Source organism: Nomia melanderi, unplaced genomic scaffold (genome assembly GCF_051020985.1).
Source record: "Nomia melanderi isolate GNS246 unplaced genomic scaffold, iyNomMela1 scaffold0066, whole genome shotgun sequence".
NCBI lineage: Eukaryota > Metazoa > Arthropoda > Insecta > Hymenoptera > Halictidae > Nomia > Nomia melanderi.
In genome coordinates this window covers 356,981-365,052 of record NW_027475181.1, presented here as the reverse complement: position 1 = coordinate 365,052, position 8,072 = coordinate 356,981, and the positions used below count along the sequence as shown (strand labels likewise).

Sequence of the window (8,072 nt, the reverse complement as noted above, 5' to 3'; positions counted from 1 at the left end):
AGATTTACATAGTTTTATATAGTTTTATATAATGTTATATTGATTTATGTTTTTTTATACTGTTTTATATAGGTTCAATAGATTTATATAGTTTTATTATAGTTTTACATAGTTTTATTCGGTTCATTAGTTTTGTATTGTTTTATACAGTTTTATATGGTTTTAATATATTCATATAATTTTACATAGCTATACACATTTTTCGCGATCGCTTCTCGGCCTTATGGCTAAGATCAAAGTGTCCTCGCATAACACTCATCCAGATCGGATATAGCCTTCGCCATAAAGGCGCTTCTGTATACCCACCCCCAGCCAAACAATGTAAGGCTGGGGGAACATTCTTTGTGAATAAAGCGCTTTTTATCTGTTCTTATCAGCATAATATCTGATACACTCCGCATCGCGGAGTCAGAATATTAACCTGATTTTTGGAGTCAGGCGGATCGCTAGGGCTCGCTCCACTTCCGCCGCGAGTCGGTCCGGCACTGCAGTGCCGCCGGAAACGGCTCAATTTGCGCTGCAATTGAGCTTTTTATCTTTTTTCACCTGCTGGACCGACTCGGGACTCCAAAGAGATAGCCCCCTTAATATTCTGACTCCGCGAAGTACCCGAAATCGCGATAGAGTCAACGCCGCGGTACTGCGCAACAGTGCGGGCCGAGTTGCGTTCGGGCGTGTGCGCGGCAAGGTCTTTACTCGATCAGTGCTCGAGGTGTTGTGCGGTGAAGTGTGATAAAGTGCCTTCGCCGCGGGACCGGATCGAGCCTGCGCGGGAGTAAACCTGCGCCGCCCACCTGCGCGGGAGGATCACCTGCGCACCTCCACCTGCGCCATCCACGCATCCTGCTTCCGAGGACAGCCGAGGGAGAGGACGACCAAGGTCTACTGAGGGTCCAGGACATAACATTCAACCACTAGGACGCCAACCATCATCCCTGTTCTACCTGGACAACCCTGGTCTTCCTCCACGTGGGTCAACTACCACCGCAACGACCCACCAGGACTTGGCCACCGACAACGCCGACGGGAAGGACGGCTCGCCTGATCCACGTCAACCACCGCTGGATCAGGAATCAGGAGCGAGGTGTTATTCCCCTCGGAGAGCGCTCCTGCATCGCTGGACTCCTGCGCCGAGTGAGTCTCTCTTTTCTTTCTATCCCCCCGGCAGTGAGGAGGGTATCGCAGCCGGTCTCCAGCCGTCTGCGGTGCTCGAATCATCGTCGGTAGTCCTCTACCTTACCCCTACGCGTTCACCCACTCCTCCGATCGCTCCCATCCGTTGAGGTGTGTCAACAGACCTGGACGCGTGCGGTCCGAGTCGAGTGGCGCCTCCACCTCCTTCTTCTCCCTTCAGTCACCGCCCGTTTGGAGGCTGACTCCACTCACCCGTTAGTGAGTGGACGTCAGGTCGGCCCGCCTGCGGTGCAACCCCCGTGCAGTCCTCGGTGGAGTGGGCGATTCCGTCGCTCTTCCTCCATCGAGATCGCTGCACTCCTCCGTAACCGTCACCTGTTAGTCTCCTTACCGACTGCCATGTCGGAGGCTGTCATTTTTCCAGGCAGTGTTCGACACCGGACTTAGTGCCGGCAGAGTCAGTAGGGTGTTAGCGCGTGGCGGTATTCCTACTGTCGCTTTCGGACTTAGTGTTCTCTTCTTCTTCCTCTGTCATTCCCACTCTGCCTATCTTCCCCGTTTCGCCTCGCTGTGGCACTTAGAAATATTTGCCACAGCAACTCTGTCACTTTCTTCTTTCGACTCACTCGTAGCGTGGGATTTAGTCTTAAGAGCGATGCAGGACCGCGGTGATAGTGCAATGATCACCTCCTGCACTACCGAGGGGAGTAATAATCTCGCCCTGATTATTGAGTTTCCCTTCCCGGCGGAGTTCCGATGCCCTGCCTGCTTCGGTGTCCCCGGAATTAGGATTAGTGGCGTGTACAAGTCCCACTCGGACTTGACGAAGCACGCCCGGAAGCACCATCCGGGCGTTGTAGTGACATATAAGTGCCGTGAGTGCGGCTTCACCGGCGATGGGAAGTACCCTCTCAAGGTGGTGAAGCTGCACCACGGTCATACTCACAGTTCGGACCATCAGAACAGTCCGAGTGGGACTTGTGCACCTCCCGTGACGGGTTCGACCGGTCCGAGAAACACCTCGCGTCGGGGAAGTTCCGCGCTATTCGCCCCCGCAGAACCGCGCGCTGCTGCGTTAGCTGCTGCCAATTTGGCGGCCCAGTCCCCGCCCCCGCATTCGACGTGCGCCGCGACGTCGCCGCCCGCCCACACCCTTACAACGGCGAGGGATTCTACGGGGACGGCCACCACCACCTACACGACGCGGCGCGCAATGGCGGCAGCGGCAACAACAACGGGGTCAACAACGAGGACTATGAGGACGACGACGAAGACGACGACCACGAGACCGGTGGCGACGGGGGGCAAGACGCGGGCCACGAAGCAAACAACGTTGCGTGGGGTGCTGGTAACGGCGGCTGCGACGGCTATGACGACGTCGTATCGCACGCCGCCGTCCGGCACCCCAACGTTAACAATAACTATCGGGCCCACCACCAGTGCCCGGCCCGCGCCCCCGCCCCCCACACAACCAACCTACCCCAAACCCAAGGAGACACCACCGGTCCAGAAGAGCGGCAGCCCGCCGCGGCGATCGGGGTCGGCTGCCCCTAGGACATCGCCGCCGGCTGCAAGGGCGCCTGCTACCAGGAGAGGCTCCGGTCCCTTAGCCGCTACCACATTGAGGCCCACCCCACCGGGCAGAAGAGCGGCCCCCGCTACCAGGGGGTCGAATGGCACCCCTCCCGCAAGAACCCCGCCCGTTAAGACCCCGCCTACCACCACCCAAAGGCGGGTGACACGGGGTATGAGGGGTGCCAGAGTCCCGGTGGAGGTGGGCAGAAGAACTGCCACCAACACCACCCGGAGGACGGTAGCGGCTCCGACCGGAGCCAGAAGAACGCCCCCGAGAGCAGGAGGGACTCCCACCGCCCACACACCATTACCCAGGGCGGTGGAGGGAAGAAAGAGTCCCTCCAGCGGCCCATCTCCACCTCGGGCCGTCCAAAAGAAACCCTCGGGGGTAAGGACGGCGGCTTCGCCATCATACGCCGCCGTCACAGCGGGTGCCCCTTCCCACACGTCACCTCCCTCGCCGATAGACGTCGCGCCGGAAAGGGGGCTGCGTACAGCAACCCGGGCCATCCCCACACCGCCCGGGCCTTCACCACCACCACCAAAACGCAGCCCCCCACCAAGGAAGCACCGAAGCCCCAGGACGCCGCCGACCATCCGCGGCGAGCAGGGGGCTCCGTCTCTGGTAACGTCGGCGAGTATGGTGACGTTGTGCACCTCCACCGTTACCACCACCTGCAGCAGGGGGCCGATAATGAGCCCCCTGCCTATTGTGGGAGAAGCGATGGTGGCCAGGCCGCTACCACCATCTCCAGCGGCCCCGCTCCTCCCGCCCATCGAAGAGGTGGAGGTGCCGCAGCCGGCCGGGGCAGCCGTTAGCCCCGATTCTTCACCAGAGCCGTGGCGTATCGCCGCTGGATCCCGCCGACGCCACCACCGCGGGATCCCGTCGTCAAGCTCGTCGTCCGACGAGGAGGCGCAGCCGCTGCCGCCAGCGAAGAGGACGACGCCTCCGCCCGCCCAACCACCGCGGGATAAGTCCCTTGCCCGGCCGCCACCGGGCAGCAGCAGCAGCAGCAACAATAACAACAGCGCAGCGCAGAATAACGCGCATCGGCCTGGAGCAGGGTGCTCCGGGGCGTTCTCGGTGAGTAGAATAACACCGTTTAGCCCTTCGCGACTCCCGAGCGTCCCACGTAGTGCCCCCGGCTCCATTTTTAATTTGCGGGAAGGGGTAGATTATAATCGCGCGGGGAGGGATAATCGGAGGCCGGTCCCCGTTGATGCAACCGTGAGGGGTGCTCCTGCCTCCGCGACGGAGGCGAACGCACCTGCGAGAAGTCGCAGACCGACCGCACCCTCGCGTGCTTCGGGACCTCGTGAGCCCAGGTGTCCTGCGGCATCCAGGCAGCCCTCTCGAAGAAGGGGCGACATCCGGCCTTTGGTCGGGGAAGCGCTTCCTTCGGAGAGAGAGTTGCTGATCGGCATGGCGCAGAACGCTGGCTCCCTGGAGCAGCTGGAGGATGTTGCGAGGGAAATCGCAGCATACCTTCAGGCCTTCAGAGTCGTGGGACCGACCACGAGAGGGGGCGGGACGGATAGGCCCCAACAGCGTGCGAGAGAGCTAGGGGCGTGTCGGGCGACCAAGCGGCTCGCGGTTCGAACGGTCACCGCGATCGTCCTGTGTTGGCAGGCGGACCAACGCGGGGGGACCAGGTAAGGGAGGCTACGCGTATACAACGGCTCTTCAGGCAGAACCGTCGGCGTGCTGTTCAGGAGGTGCTCATGGGCCCGTCCTTGCACTGCAAAGTGCCTAAGGACAGGGTACATGAGTACTTCCTGAACATGTACTCACCGGCGAGGAACCTGGGAGCTAGGCCTCCCCCGCCTTCCATCGAGGCTCCAGACGAGGCCAGCAATGTGGCCTTGGTGAAGCCCTTCGAAGTGAGTGAGGTTGATCGTCGGATCAGGCGTATGACAAACTCTGCGCCCGGTCCCGACGGTCTAACTTACAATGATCTGAAAAGGGCAGATCCGGGGTCACATTTGCTGACCTCTTTGTTTAATCTGTGTCTTCGTCTGGAGTCTGTCCCCTCGTATTGGAAAACTTCCAACACTGTGCTCGTGCACAAAAAGGGCGATCGCGATGACCTGGCGAACTGGCGACCGCTGGCCATGTCCGATACGACCCCGAAACTCTTCGCCGCTGTTCTGGCTGAGCGTCTCGTCGCGTGGTCGGTCAAAAATAAGCGCGTAAGTTCTGCGCAAAAGGGTTTCCTGCCGTACGAGGTGGTGGTGGCGTGGCTGGACCTGTCGAACGCGTTCGGCTCGGTCCCCCACGCCTCCATCTACCAATCCTTCGTGGAGGCCGGGGTTCCCTCTACTCTTCAGAATATTCTGAAGAGTATGTACCACGGTTGCACCACACGGGTGCGGACAGCCGATGGGTTTACAGACCCCGTTCCCATCCTCTCCGGGGTGCGCCAGGGCTGTCCGATGAGCCCTGTGGCGTTTAACCTCGCCCTGGAACCGGTGCTGCGCGCAGCTACCGGAACCTCGGCGGGTTACACGTTGCACGGCCATCGGCACAGTGTCCTGGCGTACGCGGACGATCTCGCGTTGATCGCCGACACCCCGGAGGGCATGGAAACGCTGCTAAAGGCAGTGGATGCTGCGGCGAGTGGCATCGGATTGCGGTTTAATCCCGCAAAATGCGCGACCCTCCACCATCGCGGTAGGGGGCTGCGCGGGATCCGTGCCACTCGCTTCACCATCCAGGGTCAGGAAATGCGCGCCCTGGCAGCCGGTGAGCCCTATGAACACCTGGGCGTTCCTACCGGGTTTCAGGTCCGTCAAACCCCACTGCTGACGATCGACGAGCTGGTCCAGGACCTGCACGCCGTCGACCGTTCCCTCTTGGCCCCGTGGCAGAAGGCCGTGGCAGAAGGCCGGGACCTGCTCGGATTGCGTTGGCAGTGGAGCGAGGCGAGATCTGAGCTCGCGATTACGCTCAGGGGTTCTCGCGATCAGATTATCCGCCGATTGCATATGGCAGTGGTAGAATTCTACCACCAGCGCCTTCAGCGCAAAAAGGACCAGGGGAAGGTGTTCGGGGTGTCGTCGCGGAGTGGTGCTTCAAACCACTTCCTCCGCGGCGGCAACTTCACCCGCTTCGCCGATTGGCACTTCCCCACGTCCTTTGCCACTATCGTCCGCATTCGGCGGCCTGGCAACTCCGCCACGATGCGGTGGTTTCCCGCATCGCTAAGGCCTGCCGGCTCCCAGGGGAATTAAGAGTAAACCGGACGGTCGAGGGCATCGACGGGGATCTGGGGGCTCTGAGGCATGACATTGTCGTCAGGCACGAGCCCTCAAGGAGCATCGTCATCGTCGATGTTACCGTGCCCTTCGAGAACGAATATATTTCGTTCGAGGAGGCCAGGGTGCGAAAGATACAGAAGTATAAGCCCCTGGCCGACGTTCTCGGAGGGCGCGGTTATCGGGTGGCGGTCTCCGCGATCGTCGTCGGTGCTCTCGGCTCGTGGGATCCGGCCAATGAGCCGGTGTTGAAGATTTTGCGTATCGGTAATCGATACGCATCTCTGATGTGCCGGCTCATTGTGTCGAGACTGTCCGGTGGAGCCGGGATATCTACGTGGAGCACGTCTCGGGAGTCCGCCAATATCGCGAGGCACTCGCCGAGGATGTCCCGGCCCCTGATTCAGGCCGACCCATTGAAAATCTGCGGGGGTCAACTCCCCTGGCATAAGCGGCAGAAACATCTGGGGACAGGGGCATTGTAAGTACAAACAATATTTTATTAAAAAAACTATGTGACCTTATTATATCTTATTGTTGTCTAGTCATTTATTTTAATTTATTTTAATTAGCTAGAACGGATTTTTACTAGTCATTGATTTATTTATTTTATTTATTTGATTGATTTATTTATTTTATTTATTTGCTGATTTGCTTAGTTAATGTATTTATTTGCTGATTTATCTATTGATTTTATTTATTTATTGATTTATTTATTTTACTTACTTGTTGATCTATAGATCTTATTTATTTAATTACTTGGTTATGTATCTATCTATTTATTTTTTCTTAAACTACCTAACCATTTATTATTTTAAATACGTATTGACTTATCTAGCTACCTATCTATTAACTTTATCTGCCTACTTACTGTGTTTTATTCTTTTAATATTGACTAGACTTGCTAACTTTTTAACTTAACAAATAACATTATAAGGTTGATGGGGCACAGGTTTTAATTCTTCTTATCTGTTTTTATTCTTACATCTCTGTCTTGGTTTTTATTTTCATCTTTTATTTCTTCTTCTTCTTTCTTAACTAATGAGCAATAGATAACCTGATTTTACAATACCTGACTGCCAATATAACTGATTTTACTTTTAGACTTTTTTGCTTACCATTAATGTACTTACACTATTAACCTTTTACTCTATCGACACCATCCCCCCCCCCCCTGCCCCACGCATACCGCTTCTTTGCACCTGCCTAAGCGCACACGCCCCCATCAAAATTTAGCTTCAGCGACAAAATGCCCTGAAAATTGTACATAGTTTATTTATTATTTGTTCACCTACTTTGTTTACTAACTGTTTATTTATTTATTTATTCTTTTCTTTGATTTATTTACTATTTATTTACTTGTTATTTCTTTTCCTATTTATTATTTCGCTTTGCTGTATACTTTTTGTCAATCTCTTTCTATGTATTTAATTTATTTCTATTTTTATTTATTATATATGGCGAAGGTCCGGGAACTGCGGAACCCCGGTAAAGGCTGTACTAATTACTAACTACACTGACCACGCATATATATATCTATCTATCTACACTTAGCTATATCTCTCTTTTCTGTTATTGTTTTTCTTTTCTGTTCCTAATTATGTATATTCTATCCGTGTTTTATTCTACTATGTATTTATTTATTTCTTTATTTCTTTATTTATTTATTTATGTACTCATTACATCCTTTATTGATTTATGTATTTTTATACTGTTTTATATAGGTTCAATAGATATATATAGTTTTATTATAATTTTACATAGTTTTATTCGGTTCATTTATATAGTTTTATACAATTTGATATGGCTTTAATAGATTTATATAGCCGTATATAGTTTTATATAGTTTCATATAGTTTTATATGGCTTTAATACATTCATATAGTATTCTATATTTTTATGTAGTTTCACTAGTTTTATATAGTTTTACATAGTTTTATATAGTTTTACATAGTTTTATATAGTTTCATAACTTTTATATAGTGTTATTTAGTTTCATATAGTTTTATATAGTTTTATATAATTTTATATAATTTCGTTAGTTTCACTTGTTTTACATAGTTTTATGCAGTTTTATATGGTTTTAATAGATTTATATAGTGTTA

The 8,072-nt window shown here is 53.1% G+C and overlaps 1 pseudogene; it reads left to right on the top strand.

Annotated features, from left to right (window-relative positions):
- Positions 1-335: 335 nt before the first annotated feature.
- Positions 336-516, top strand: LOC143175364 (U2 spliceosomal RNA; annotated as a pseudogene).
- The last annotated feature ends 7,556 nt before the right edge of the window (positions 517-8,072 follow it).